Here is a 15,435-nt window from a genome sequence, read left to right on the forward strand (position 1 = left end):
CTCATTAAGTGTTTCATGAAAAGGTATTGAAGTCTGAATAAAGATTTGTGTAAAATGGGCCTTTTGCCAGGTTGTGGATTTTAAACACACATCACAAGTCCACAATGGTACTACATCCTGTATTCAGCATATTAAAGTTGTAAATGTGGGCAAATGACAATTAGGTCATTTTGTTTAGAAAGATAAAGTAAATATTAGATGTCTTGGTTACAGACATAATCATATGGGTGTTGTAATTATAAGTGTTAAGATTCAATGATCACTATACTTACATTCTATTATTATCTGGAAATAAAACAAATTTGGACTAGATTTCACTTACATTCAATGATAATACAAAACCATGGTTTGAGCATGATGGTTAGTTACTGCTAATGACTCAGTCAAAAAATTTTAATTCAACTTGATTGACTGCCACTTTGTGATGTTAGAGGGAAATGTTTGGAAAAACAAACAACAGTGTAAGTGGAATATGTGGGGGTTGATGCTCCAGTGAAAGCATGGAAAGATAGCTGTTATCAGTTGGTGGACAATCAGTTGTTGACTCTTGCTGTTAACAACCTGTAGGTGTTGACATTTCATAGAAGGAGTTGTCTGCTTTGTGCTATTTGAGTGCCACTGCCCTTCTGTCCTGAATCCTTTTTTGTTGTCCGCTGTGTAAAAAAAGCACAAGAATAGCTAGCACAAGAATAATTGAGATTCCCCTTTCACAATGCTAAGGACTCACTGTGATCCTGATTTGCTCAGCTTGCTTTGAAACAGTTTTCATTTAAAGCCATCCAAAACATTAAGCACACCAAACATTACATTTTCTGCCTATTGTAATTGTATAGGTAATTGGCAGATGTTGTATGTAATATGTAATAGATTTAATATGCTTTACATTTCCATTTGATTCATCTTTAAAATCCCCCCCGCCAGTATGAGGAAGAACTGTATCTATATATAGAGATGTCAAAGCACTTCTGTCACTCTGGATAAGGGTATCTGCCAAATGCCATAAATGTAAATGTAAATGGCTTTAAACTCATTTAGACTGAGCAGCAATGACAAAACTTGTCAATGTCACTAACTGACTGACTAAAGAGTTTTAAAAGACAGCAAACCATATAGACATGAATACTGTGTTTTTATACAGCAATAAATAAATAAATAAATTGAACACATAATGTAAATACACCGATGAGCCATAACATTATGACCATTGAGGGGTGACGTGAATAACACGTCCTCATCATTTCCTCATCATGGCACCTGTTAGTTGGTGGGATATATTACGCAGCATGTGAACTCTTTGTTGATGTGTCAGAAGCAGGAAAAATGGGCATAGCTGGATAGCTGTGATATAGACGACTGGATGAGAGCATCTCCAAAACTGCTCTTGTAGGGTGTCCCTGGTCTGCAGTGATCAGTATCTATCAAAAGTTGTCCAAGGAAGGAACAGTGGTGAACTGGTTAATGCTGCTTCTGATAGAAAGGTGTCAAAATACACAATGCATCACAGTTCGTTGTGTATGGGGCTGCATAGCCGCAGACTAGTTAGGGTGCCCATGCTGACCCCTGTGCACCGCCGAAAGCAGCAACAATTGGCATGTGAGCATTAGAACTGGACCACGGAACAATGGAAGAAGTTGGCCTGGTCTGATGAAACACATTTTCTTTTACATCATGTGGATGGCTGGGTGTGATACCACAGCACACCTTCAGGGATCTAGTGGAGTCCATGCCTTGTCAGGTCAGTGCTGTTTTGGCAGCAAAAGGGGGACCAACACAATATTAGGCAGATGGTCATTATTAGACAGAACCTTATATGTGCCAAAGAATGTGGGTTTCATCTTGTGTTTATAGATAAATATTTACAACTAATTATGTATTAATTTCTATATTATTAAGTTAATTTCAAATATACTATATAAAAATATGACCAAAAAACTGTGGAAACCTAAACCATCACAGAGTCAGGATTCCACTTCATCACAAAATTTTTCAGAGGGGATGCAGTCAGGACCACTCAAGTTCTTCTATACAACTATATGTATTCAGCAATAGCCTTTATTTGTCACATATACATTACAGCACAGTGAAATTCTTTCTTCCCATATCTCATCCTTGGAGGTTGGGGTCAGAGCACAGGGTCAGCCATGATACAGTGCTCCTGGAGCAGAGAGGGTTAAGGACCTTCCTCAAGGGCCCAACAATGGCAATTTGGTGGTGCTGGGGCTTGAATCCCCAATATTCCAGTCAACGACTCAGAGCCTTAACCACATAAGCCACCAACGCCCCATGTTTATGAAGATGTGCTCATGTGCTCAGCTACAAACTGAAATGTATAATCTATAAGTTGTAATGCACAATGCCACCACCGCCCACACACAGTGAAGTAGACATGACTGCCACATCCCTCATGATAGACGTAATGGCAGTCAGTGATTGCAGCAGCTCTTCGCCATCCAGCAGAAGCCGTGAGTCTATAAAAGGGTTCAGCAGACACAGACAGGTGAGCAAAGTTGCCTGTCACCATATGTTGTCTTGTGCTTCTCTCTCTTCCACAGAAGCCAACAACAGCATTAAGGACTATGATTCCCATACACACCCATGGAGCTCCCTGGGTCCTGACTCATTGCTGCTCAGCCCCACTTTGTAGGCCCCCTTCCCAGGCAGCCCATTATGACAGTATGCCTCATTTTCATTTCTAACTTTCTCAACATCTCCACTATTATGAAAAGAAACACTCCTCACATGACTGCTACCCAGGTACTGAAAAGATAGTTCCGTTTACATACCCCACTTGTTGTGGCCAGTATGAAGGCAAATAGCAGCAAGGCAGGGTGGCAGAAGCACAAACGGCTGGTGACATGAGCATTAAAGGGCACAGCAGACACAGACAGGTGCAAAGTTTTGACACCTTATGCTGTCTTATGCTTATTTTTCTTCCCTAGAAGCCAATGACAGTGAGGAATCCTCAAGTCCTGCCTCATTGCTCTGTGAACTCCACACCAAAAAGCTCAGAACAACAGCACATCTTACCTCCACTCCTTACTGTCTCAGCATCTCTTCCCCACTATCATGAAAGTAAAACTGCACTTGTTTTACCGACCTCAGCTTCCTGTGTGTCTGTGTACAGCCCACCAAAATATCAAGTAACTCCATGCACTTTCAGGTAGAGATGAAGCTGGAGCTAATTCCACTTGGCCACTTTTAGCTGGTAGACAAAAACATTGTGGGTAACTGTTAAACAAAATGAAAATACCAAGCTAATAATAAAAGAAGTTTAAACTAAAAAGTCATTTCCGTTACAAACTAAATCTTTGATGCCACTAAAGATCACATTATAAAATCATAAAGATTAATATGCAAGTCATTCAGCGTGGATTTTTCCTTTAATGCAGGTAATCTGCCTTTTATAAAGGTTGATTTATGACATGCTGGACCATTAAAGACTGATATCAAAACTGACCTTTTTTACCTCATTAGCTTATGTCCTTGGACACACTGCACACACCTGTACTAAACACTTAAAATTATACATTTTCACTAATATACATCAGCTTTTTCTACCTCATGAAACTCTCATTTTTGACAGTTCACTTTGAGAATCACAGGTTAGATAAAATTTACTAAAGATCGATTTAATAAGGACTCCAAAGATGCTCGTGGAGATGTTCAAATACATGGCCTTACCTCTGGGATGAAAATGTTATCTTTGCACTAACTAAAACCAAACTCTGGCCAATGCAAATATGCTTTTTTACCTTCCCTGAATACATGATTTTGTGAAAGAAAAATGTATTCCTTCTTACAGGTATATTGATTTTAAGCTCTAATTCAATAAAAAGCCTGCACCTCCTTGGTAGATGCATGTTTTGAGCCACATTATACTACCAAAAGTATCTGGACACCCCCACAAGTCAACACACCCCCATTTTGTGAAGTATAATAATTTAAAACCAAGATAGATCATTCCCCAACATATGCAAATAGAGTGAAATCAATCAGAATTCTTTTTAGGGAAAAACTATTTTAAATAATTTAGATGCATAAGTGTGCACACCCCTATACTAACATTTTGTTCAAGCATGTTTTGATTTTATTATACCTCTCAATCAACATGGCACATCTTAACATTTTCCCAGTTTTTTCTTGTAAAAACATTCTAAATACTGTAAACTGTTAGGGGTTCTACTGTGTGAATACAGGTGTGTTCTGGATAGGCCATTCAAAAACACTGATCTTCTATTGGTTAAGCCATTCCTTTGTTGATATGGATTTATGCATAATGACACTGTCCTGTTGAAAGGTAAGATTTACCACTAAAATCAACTGGAATTTGTAGTTTTTAAAATTCCTTCCACTTTAATAAAAGCCACTGTTCTGGCTGAAGAAATGCAGCATTAAAGCAAGAAGCTGCCACGACCATGCTGCACTGTGGGTATGATGGTCCTTTGATGAGAATTGTTTTGTGCCAATCATGCATTTGGAATTATGGAATTTTAATATCTTTTGGAATTGGCCTTATCAGACCATAAACTATTTTGGGGTGATTAAAATTGGCTTAGAAGGTTTTTTTGTGAGAAGGATCTAGCCACCCTACCCCATAGTCAAGACATGTGAAAAATAGGAGAGCTTCTTGTCACATGAAGAAATAATCAGATAATGTTGATATTATGTATTTTGAAGGTCTCTTGGCAGCCTTCCTGGTAAGATTATACTTGTCCTTTTGTATAGTCTCTCCTGATTGATGGCTTCCAACAAGTGAGAGACTGCACATGATTTTAAGCTCTTTGCAGACCATGGCTTCAGAAGTCAGATGAAACCAAGAAGGTGACGAAACAGCTACTCTTTATTTGGGGTTAATCAGAAAAATGTAATTGTGACAATTGTAATGACAGTTGTATGATAATGACTTTTGAACATGAGATTGAAAGTTTCTGAACACAATCACATGCCTAATTCTAAAAGTGTGTGCACATGTATGCAACCAGGTTGTTGTAACTTTTTTACCTTCCTTACTAAATTTTTACAATTGTTATTCACTTAATTTTATACACTGTAATTTCCTATTGATGGTAAAAAAAAAAAAGTTGTGATATGATTTTTATTTTCATTGTTTATTTCCTTAAAAAGAAATTTTAACAGCCATTTTAACATTGTTGTGTAGACGATGTGAATTGCAATGTACAATGTACTGTTACACCTCTACTAATTAACAATTAATAAAAATGTATTAATATTTATTTATATCCCAAAGGAGTAGAAATGGCAGCTTGGTCCATGCATCATTCCAGTTGATAACTGGTTCGAAATATAAATGCATATTTGCTTGTTTTGTTTTGTTGTTGTTTTTTTTTCAACCCAGCACATGTACTGTTTTAGTTTGCACCTGCCCATAATATTTTGTTGAAGAATTTAGTTGGTACTATTTCCCAAAATAACAAAAGAAAAAATATTTATATAAAAAAACTTGCATAATTTAAGCCAGGGTGACCCTGACCAGGCAGTTTACCTAATGAATATGACCTTTGTTTGTCCTGTGAGCTTCATACTTTGCATTTTCTGCTCTATGCACACAATGTTTTGTTGCTTCCTTCAGAATCTAGTCACAAATATATACTCTCTTTGGTAAGCTTTATTACAACAACAATAATAATAAAACTATCATGCAATAGTGTACCTACTAATTGTATTTGTATTAATTATCACACATTAGAACATAGTATGAATAACAAAATTATAGTTAGTTAAATCTTTACTTTATGTTAGGAGTATAATGCAGGGCCCCTATAAATAAATACACAGCAATGCACCTTCTATATATATCTACATTTATATTCATTAAGAACACCTTGTATGCTGAATAATGTATTTGTATTCATCCATTTTATATAAATGACTCTATATAATAAAAGACATAGTGAGTTGCCTGGCAGTGCACAGGGTTACTATGGCCATAAGCTAAGTGAATGCTGGGACATTTATCTTCCATTTCATATAAGGTTTAGCTTGTAGATGATACCCCCATACACACACACACACACACACACACACCCACACACACTGTAAATAAATAAATAAAGAAAAACTCTAGACATAATGGGACAGATACAGGATTTGCTGACATGCTTTGCTAAGGGAGTCTATTTTTCCTCATAATTTTTCTCTTATTTTACATGGATCTTCCATTTAGCCATTCATTATAAACCAAGTCCTTGTTACATTAATTCACATCACAGTAATATATTTTTTTTCTGATTAATCTTGCAGCGATTTTAGTTCACATGCCAGGATGCAACAGCAGCCACTTATTTAATTTGAAGAAAGATGGGGACGCCAAACCCAGGAGGTAATGAATGTGTTTCTCTTTTGGTGCACAGTGTGAGAGAACAGCATCAGTCTTGATATTAGCAGAATTTGGTTACTTTAGATTTGCATGCTGGGCAGTGAGAGACAGGCCACTGGAGTAAGTACAGTAACAAAGATGGAGCACTTAGACCTTGTTCAGGTGTGAGTGTTGCAGAATGCTTATTTATGCGTGAAACTGTGTGTATGTGTGATAGCACACAGCATGCAAAACAGCTGGTAAGGTATTAGCAACTGTGAGGTTGTTGTGTGCAAAACAGCCTGCCATTAGCTATAATGATGAACATTTTAAGGTTGAGCGCACAAAAAAAGAAGCACATACATTTAGTATGTGTGCTAAAAAAAAAAGCACCTGGGGTTTAATCTTCCTTGATTTCTCAGTGAAGCAAAATCAGGGACCTCTATTGCAAATGCAATTATCTGAAAAAAGTGCTGAACTATGCAGAATTATTATTGAATGGCTGAAAATTATTCTTTTTTTCACAGTCAATCAATGTCTCTCTCTCTCCTTCTCTCTTGCTTTTGCTGTTTTTAAGTGTCAGTGCCCTGCAGCACAGTGGAATTGAGCTTCAACTCTCTGACAACAAGCTTTGCAATAAGAGAAAGAAATTGTGCTTTCCATATTGGGCTCATGAAGCCTTCATTTCCACAAAGCCCATTTGAGAATAGCAATGTTTAATTCACAGACAGAATTCCACCATGCACCTTTAAGTTCGATGTCATTAGCAAGTCTTTTTCTTCCATTAAAGTTATGCACAAAAATGAAAATGAAAGTGAAAATTCACTTATATTTTTCTCTTTATGTCTCCAAGCCACCAAATGCTAGAGTTTTATTGATTAAAAAGGATTTAGCAAGGGAAGTGTGGGAGAATGTTCTTCTGTGTGTGACTGTCTGTTATCAGGCTTTGCTAGGCTTCGTTGCTTGATTTCTGGCAGGTTGCCAAAATTATGAACACACAGTGATTTACGTCTTTTAACGATGGGCATAAGAAAGGTCAAATACAAAACTCATTCATTATTCATGCAAATTGTATTCTTCAGCATCTATATTTAGAATTCACTTTTCTTGCTGTTAGTTTGTGTCACTCTGGTATAACCATGACATAGCCTAGCTCTATTTGATTCATAGATTTCATTTTCAGTATCTACTTCATTCTGTTCAGGGATGAGGGGCAATAGATTTCAGTTTTGGTCATTTTGAACACATGGTCAAATAAAATCCAATGTGAAAGTCTACAAGTCCTTTCAACACCTTTTAACAAATTAGGAGGTATATTTAAATAATCGTAATATTCTATATTTATCCTTTATCTTTTGTGTGTGTGTGTGTGTGTGTGCATGAAGTCTCACAGAAGCCTTTTGAATCGGATCAAGCAGCCCATCTAGATGTCTGCCACGAACTTGTGGTAATTAGGTGGTACCCTTGTTGATGTTTTACATCATTTTGTCTGACTTGACTTAAATTGACTAAATAAAAAAGAAAGAAAGAAAGAAAGAGAGAAGAATGAAGTGAAGAAACGCCTAGGGAAAGTGAGGCTGATTAAACACCAGTCATTCTCTGTCTCTCTCTCACTTGCTCATCCTGTCTGAGGCACACACACATGCACACACACACATACACACACACTTGTATTCTCAAGGTCTCTATGCAGAAATCAGTAGCTGAAGTAGTACAAAATATGGAACTTTTAGAATGGGAGTGTTAAGAAGTCATTTCCTATTATGTCAAAAATAATGATTTCACTTACCCATAGATTTCATTAATAAAAAAAGGATATTAATAAATAATAGTTATTCAGAATTTGAAACATTAACAAATTATACATTTATAAAGTTTATAAATCACAGTTCATGTTCACAGTACAGTTCATTGAATGTGTAATGTGTGGATAGACTATTACGGTTAATAGTCAATTAATAGTGATGGACAAATCATTAGTTTTTAAGAATTTGAACATTGACTAATGTCTATACATTACTGTTCATGTAGCTGATCATGTAACCAAGTATAATATACTTATTTTGCTGTAAAATTACAGCTCCATTATTAAATGAGTTGTAAAACTTCATTTAATTATTTTTAAATAATTTCAGTTATGAAGAATCTAATGACAAGCTAAGAGCTTGCATTACATAAAGTCATGCATGATTATGTATCTCCATACATGTAAAGTTACATATACGGAGATACATAATACACTGTATATGTTCAGTGTTTTTGGCTGCATTGCATTCATGACTATGTCCCACTCACTCCAAAGGCAGTGCCCTTCATCTCTGCACTGGACCATCTTAGGTGGGTTGAAATTACAAACTATTTGGAATTTATTTGAAGATCATTTAAAGCTGAAGCATTGTTTTATTGTTGCAGAATCTCTAAAATTACAGTGCCTTACAAAAGTATTCAACCCCTTTAAATCATTTTGTTTCAGTATTTTCTTATAACAATCTAATGTTTTCTTATTGTAAACTTTTAAAATCAAATTTCATTATTTGTCAGCAGATCTTTAAAAAGAATTAAAATGGGGAAATGCTGCTTGTGTAAGTATTCTATCTCTTTTAAACTAGCACTTGGCAAACGTTTTGCTGCAGTAACAGTTTTAAGTTTGCTGGAGTTCAGCTTTTTATATTTTTATATTTAACTCTCAACTTGAGGGCCTTGTCTAGGCAATTTCTGGGTGGTATGATGCAGCTTCCATTTCATTACAATTGTTCCAACAGTACCTACTGCAATATTTAAATATAATATTTAAGATATTATTTTATGTATGTAGCAATTTCCTATCTTATGCATATCTATAACTTTTCTAATTTTATTAGAATGTTCCTCATATCTACAGCTTTCCTTTACATTCACAGTCTGAATTATGGTAGTTGAATTAAGGGAATCTTTTATTTAGACATTTGTAATGGTTCTTGGGTAGAGGCCAATTGTAAGCCAATAGTGTCCTGGTTAGCTGAAATATCTTTGCACCTTACAAACTTGAAGCCTACAGAGCACAGGAGTTGAGTACTTATGTTAACAGCATTTTTGCATGTAGTAATAATTAATACAAAAGCAATAACATCTTAAATTTATTTATTTTGAACAACACTACTTTGAACTGTTTTATTCACTTTAAGTAACAGTTTAATTTTACAAAATGCAATGTTTTTTTTGGTTGGTTGGACATGTTGATTTATAAGTAAGCCCATCTGCTGCCAATGGCATTTTTTTATTCAGCAAAAAAGTAGCAAGAATCTCAGGGGCAATGTGTTCAATGCTTGTTGCATTTGAAAATGACTGTTTTACAGGGGCCCTTCATCTCTTTCAATGAACTGACAAATGGCCACCATAGGTGGTCCACCCTATGTTAGGTTCTGGTGATGCCTGTCAGATCTTGGCACTGTGTTGGTACTGCTGTGCCTATTGCTTGTGGCAGAGGGGCTTCAGGTTTTTCATCGTTGTTGTTACAGATTAAGTTTTTTTTGTTGTTGTTGTTTTCATTTTTTTTTTGTAGCCCTAGTCACTACCATATTAAACTTTTCAGCAGTGGTCAGTGAGAACCAAAATGTACGTTTTGTTATTAAGATTTTCACATTTACTGAAAGAAGCCATTTTGTTTGTAATTGAAATTGAAAAATTGCATCTATGAGCTAATTGAAACACAAGGACAGTACAAAATAAACCAAAAAAACCTGCTCTATGTCATTAATACATATTGAATACTGTTCCTACTGTGAAACATTTTTGGCCTTGTCCTCTGTTGTCCAAAATGTGTTCAGGTTAGAAGACAAGTGCTTGGTGTTTTGATAAGACTTTGTTTTGAAACAACTAGCTGCAACTAGCACCCAAAATATGTTATAGGTTATACCTGTAAAGCCTCCCTCGTATCAGGAGGGAAGTATAAATTACCTAAGTAGCTTCTTGTGTCCAAATACACACACACATATGCCAAGTCCTTCAATAACGTGACTATATGTCTTAGTATTTTGAGTGCATACTACTGTTCAGTGCATGAGCTGGCCAAATTTGTATGAGAGGACAATAAACCTGCATATAAGCAGATGGAAACTTTTTTGTGGATTAAACTATTTCCAGTGTTTATTTCAGAATTATTTAAATACCAAACAGCCAGACCAGTGTCCTTTAAACACCTGCCAAATTAAATTCCTATCAGTCCCAACTGGGTGATGTATTCAAGCCTAAGGCGACTGCCACTACATAGCAATGTGGTACCTTTACATTGGCCATGCAACACACAGACTCCTGAGCCACCCTCCTGTGCTACAGCAGCAGCATTTGTCTGCTTGGATTGACTTTTCATAGCACTAAGTGTCAATACAAGCCCCACCTGACAGTCCTGCTGTGCCAACCTTGTTTGCACTGACGATGACTAGAGGTGACTGCATTGACAAGAAGCTCCCACACTAAAAAAAAAAGAACTGCTGCAGCAAATATTTGACTATGTGCTTTTCTGTGGTATGGAGAGAGGGGGCACTGTTTTGCAGCAAATTCCTAGTTCCTTTCTCATCTCTAAAATCAAGATACACACATGGTTGTGTGTTATTTGTAGCACTGTACTACTTATGCAAGATTAGTAGTAGAAATATGTGACAGGTAATTAATAATTAATGCACTTCTTCCATCTACAGTGTCATTCCAATGTCACCATCCGCACAAACACTGCTAATGAAATGCCATGATTTATGCGAATACATTTGGATTTACTATGAGGTATAGCATTTTTGATTGCTTTCCCTGAAGCAAAATGTGTGGTAAATGACAATAAAAAGTTCCTTACAAATTTGCTGTCAGGAACCACTTGCATAAGCATGTAATATGTGGCTGTCAAGATAGCACAGAGTATGCACAGTGCAGACTTGTATGGAAATGTTAGAGGTGAGCAGTATGCACAATATTGTGCTGTTCTGTGAAATCTGAAATTTTACTTCTTGTGTGCTACATTTTTGCTGCACCTCAAACACTAATACTTACACTGACTCATATTTATGAACATTTTTCATTTTTCTACTGAGTTATTAAATTTGTCTATTATTAGGTCATTGCCTTATTAATGTTTATTAGAGAATGTTATCACCAAAATTGTCTGCTTCCCAAACTACTAATGATAATCTGATTTATTTCTATCGAAAGTCTGCCTTAAATATGAATATGACTTTGGAGTATGAATGAAGATTTTACTATCTTGCCAACACCTACAGTCCACAGAACTAAACTTTTCAATAGTGACTATTAGCACTGTTTCCATTACGCTAAGCAATATGTGTTATGCATTAAGTAAGTCAATCAGAATTGCATCAGTATTGTTTAAGACAGTGCCCTGAACACCCTTTTCAATGAACCAGTAATACACATGAGACAGCAGTCCATCACAACACACCATTCAGACACATACATTCTCATACTCCATGACTCATTTCCGATGGGAAATTTAGATTTACCATTCCACCTACAGGCATGTTTTTAGACAGTGGGAGGAACCTCACATGGACCCTGGGATAACATGTGAATGTCCCTGCAGACAGAAAGAAATCCAAGCCAAGTTTATTTCAAATGATTAGTATGTATATTATCTGCATTTGTTCCGGCCTATGTGCTTACATTAGATGGCAGAGAATGTTACAAGTGTATGTAGGCTTTATTGCAAAAGATGAACAAATCTGAATTTCAAAAAACAGACTGACACAAGATACAAAGACTTGGCGTTGTTGTAATTAAACTCAAAGTGGGACTTTGCATTAATTGTTAAAAGTTTGTGTCTACACAATGAAGTCCAGGTGTGTGTGATCAATACTGAGGTGAATGTTGATTGCTGAATGTGATTGCTGCTGACAGGAATGGGAAATGAAGCTCGCATCAGCCATGGCTGAATCTGGCAGTGACATGAGAGCTTATTAGAAATGTTTTTCTTTTTACTTGCAGTGTTTGCAAAAGCCATCTACCCATTTCATCTAAATAAAATTTGCCTAATGCACCTATACACAGCAATAATATTGTACTTTTTAAAAATATGGCCAACATTTTAAGTCATGCACAGCCAGTCATAATCTCTTAAAAACCTAGAAAAGCCTAGAGTTGCATGATCATGCATATATGATCTATCATATATGTATAATTTATAGTTTTATGTATAGTTTTTTTTTTCATGTATTTTCTGTGGTACAGGTACAGCACTCTATCACTATTCTTCTAAAGCTTTTGATTCTATGCTGTCTTTTTGTGGCAGTTTTGAAAACATACCTCCTCTCCCCAAAGTAGGGCAATTGTATTCCCATGGCTCTGGGTCTATGAACAAACCTTGTCTGGAAAATCAGCTGTGCTAAGATATGCCATGCCTGGTATGACATTTTCAGATTTGTAATAAACATCTTTTTGATTTCACCACTAGTCAGTGTTTTTGTTTTTTGCTTGTTTGTTTTTGTTTGTTTGTTTTTTTGTTTACTTACAACACAATTCTTTACTATTGGGTTGTATTCTCTAAGGTAATTTAGTGTAGTCACTAATTTATTGTGAATATTTGTACATTTGTAGCCTGTCACTGAATTAAAACCCTATTGTGTGAGTGAACAGTCAATAATCTTTACTCCAGCAGATATTTGTTTATTGAAAGGTTTAGTGCTACAGCACTAAACAGGACAGGAAAGCATTGTCTTCTCTTTGGGAACATATTCCATTAGGGTAGATTATCTAGTCAAAAATGAGTGTTGTCTATTTGCATTCCAATTGAATACTCATAAGGAATCAAACAAAGAACTTGTCAGTTTATTCAGAAAACATAATCTCAAAATATACATATTCATTAATATGGCAAATGTAAAATATTACTCAGAAACACTTTATGTGTGCGTAGTGGGTACATGTGATGTTCATTCAAGATGGTGTGGTTTTCAGAAGAGAAAGAGGAATGCTCAAGTGCAGATAATGTCATGGTCAAGTTTTAGACCCTTTGTGCTATCCAATTTCCACTATACTCTCTCTTCAAAACCTGTCCAGTGAGCAAACTGTTTTAGTACTTATTGATCACACTGAATAGCAATTTTTGGAAATGAGAAAGACTTTACATTGATTTATGTCTACACGGAAGAATAATATCAGTGACAAGGACTGACAGATAGATGGATGGATGGATGGATAGATGGATGCACTGACGCATGGATAAATGAATATGTAAATAACTGGTCCCCAGTACTTTGGTCCTCAATATTTATTTATGTTATTACATTTTGTTGTTTTCCCCTAAAATTAAGTAAAAACAGTAAAACTACAAAGAACGGTGTGGCTACAAATTTAAGGTAGTCAAACTACTGATTAGTCGCACATGGTATGCTCCTGTTTGTCTTAAATGAAAATCTGCAGATACCCTAGCTTTCTGTGTGAACAAGATGAGACTCTCCTGCTATACTGTCATAGCAGGTCACATATGACCTTATAAAATGCCAATGGCACAGTTCTAAATGCTCAGGCACCTACTAGTGAGCATAATGTGCAACTTGTTTTAAGTGCATTAAATTACAAAGTAATTAAAAGCAAAATATAATAAATGGATTGAAGTTTAAATCCATAAATCCATTTTTCCAGGTGTAAAAAAGTTTAATGTTGGTCCACAACAGCAATTTATAAATTCTGTAGAAATTTTGTACGCACAAAAATGGCAAAATAATTGAAGGCAAATTAAAATGCCACCAAATACAGATGAACAGAATGTGTGATACTGAATTAATAGTTTAACTCTAAACAGTTAAAGAACATTTTTCAACATTTTTCAGTACCAAATATAAAAATTCTTTAATATCATTTGCTTTCCCTGCTTAATAAACAATGTGATATTGTAAACTTATCTAACTAATATTAGCCTAAAATTGTACAAATTAGTAAAAATCTGACATAATTTACATTATTACTGTATACACATGATGCTACTATTTACACAGTAACCATATTTGTCCAAATTTTTATTTTGAAAAGCCAAATTAGCAAATAATGCATATAAAATAATGTGAATAAGCAAAGACCTGATTATTGCATTGATATCCAGCATAATTAGCAATACATTTGTGTGGTAGACAAACCCATTGTTTTGGCCTTGGTGAGTTGTGTTTTCAGCAGTGGTGGACCGTCAGGGCCAGCAAGGCCTTCTCTGCTGGCCTAAACAGCAGTGATCTGAATCACTGACTTGCATTTCAATTATTTAATATATTTTTCCATGAAAGTGTATTAAATTATTCCCAATAGTCTATTCTCTACATTTCATAGCTTTTCTCTTGGTTGTGCTGCTTCCAGTAGTGTATATTTATGATAAGAGTATTTATCCAATCATATTTCAGCCAGTGGCTGACATCAGGTGTTGCCGGGGGAAAGAAATCTGCCTTAAGGCCTTCAGAATCAATAGTGCAGGTGCCTGTAGCTTAAAATAAGTGACAACGAAACTGTTACATCAACCAATCAGATTTCGAGTTGGCGTCACTGGGGCCATCTAGCAGGTATACGATTACGTCAGCAATTTCCCGTCCTTTGATTGGATAATTTGAGTAGTCAGAGGCAGCGAACCGCACATATACATTGTTTCTATATTCGCTGCGTCTCGGATTGCATTTCGGATGCTGTGTCCTCTGGAGATTGCAGTTTGTTGCATACGGCATCAAGAATGTCTTTTTTGAGAAAAGTAACTGTAATAAAATTGACTATTCCTTGTGAGGTGTGAAATACTGTAGACTAATTTCTTTTTTACTTTGCTATTTGATTAGTATCTATTGCCATGGCATCCAGGGGCAATTCTAGGATTTTCATTTAAGGGTATAATAGTAAAAAAATTAAATGAATAAATAAAATAAAATAAAGGTTTGACTAACAGGGTATGATGGTAAACTTATTGCAGCATTCCACTGTATTGCATAGATGTGTATAACATTTGAGTACTGAACAAGCCAAATACGAGTCTTCCTGATCACACACACACACACACACACACATGTCCTCTGATCCTCGCTCTGCGACGCCGCAGTCTGCGGATTGAACATGCTGAAAGACGGGGAGGAGCCAAAGTCTGCCACCGTTTTCATATGAAATTTAAAGGG

The sequence above is a fragment of the Hemibagrus wyckioides genome, linkage group LG11, assembly GCF_019097595.1.
Source record: "Hemibagrus wyckioides isolate EC202008001 linkage group LG11, SWU_Hwy_1.0, whole genome shotgun sequence".
NCBI lineage: Eukaryota > Metazoa > Chordata > Actinopteri > Siluriformes > Bagridae > Hemibagrus > Hemibagrus wyckioides.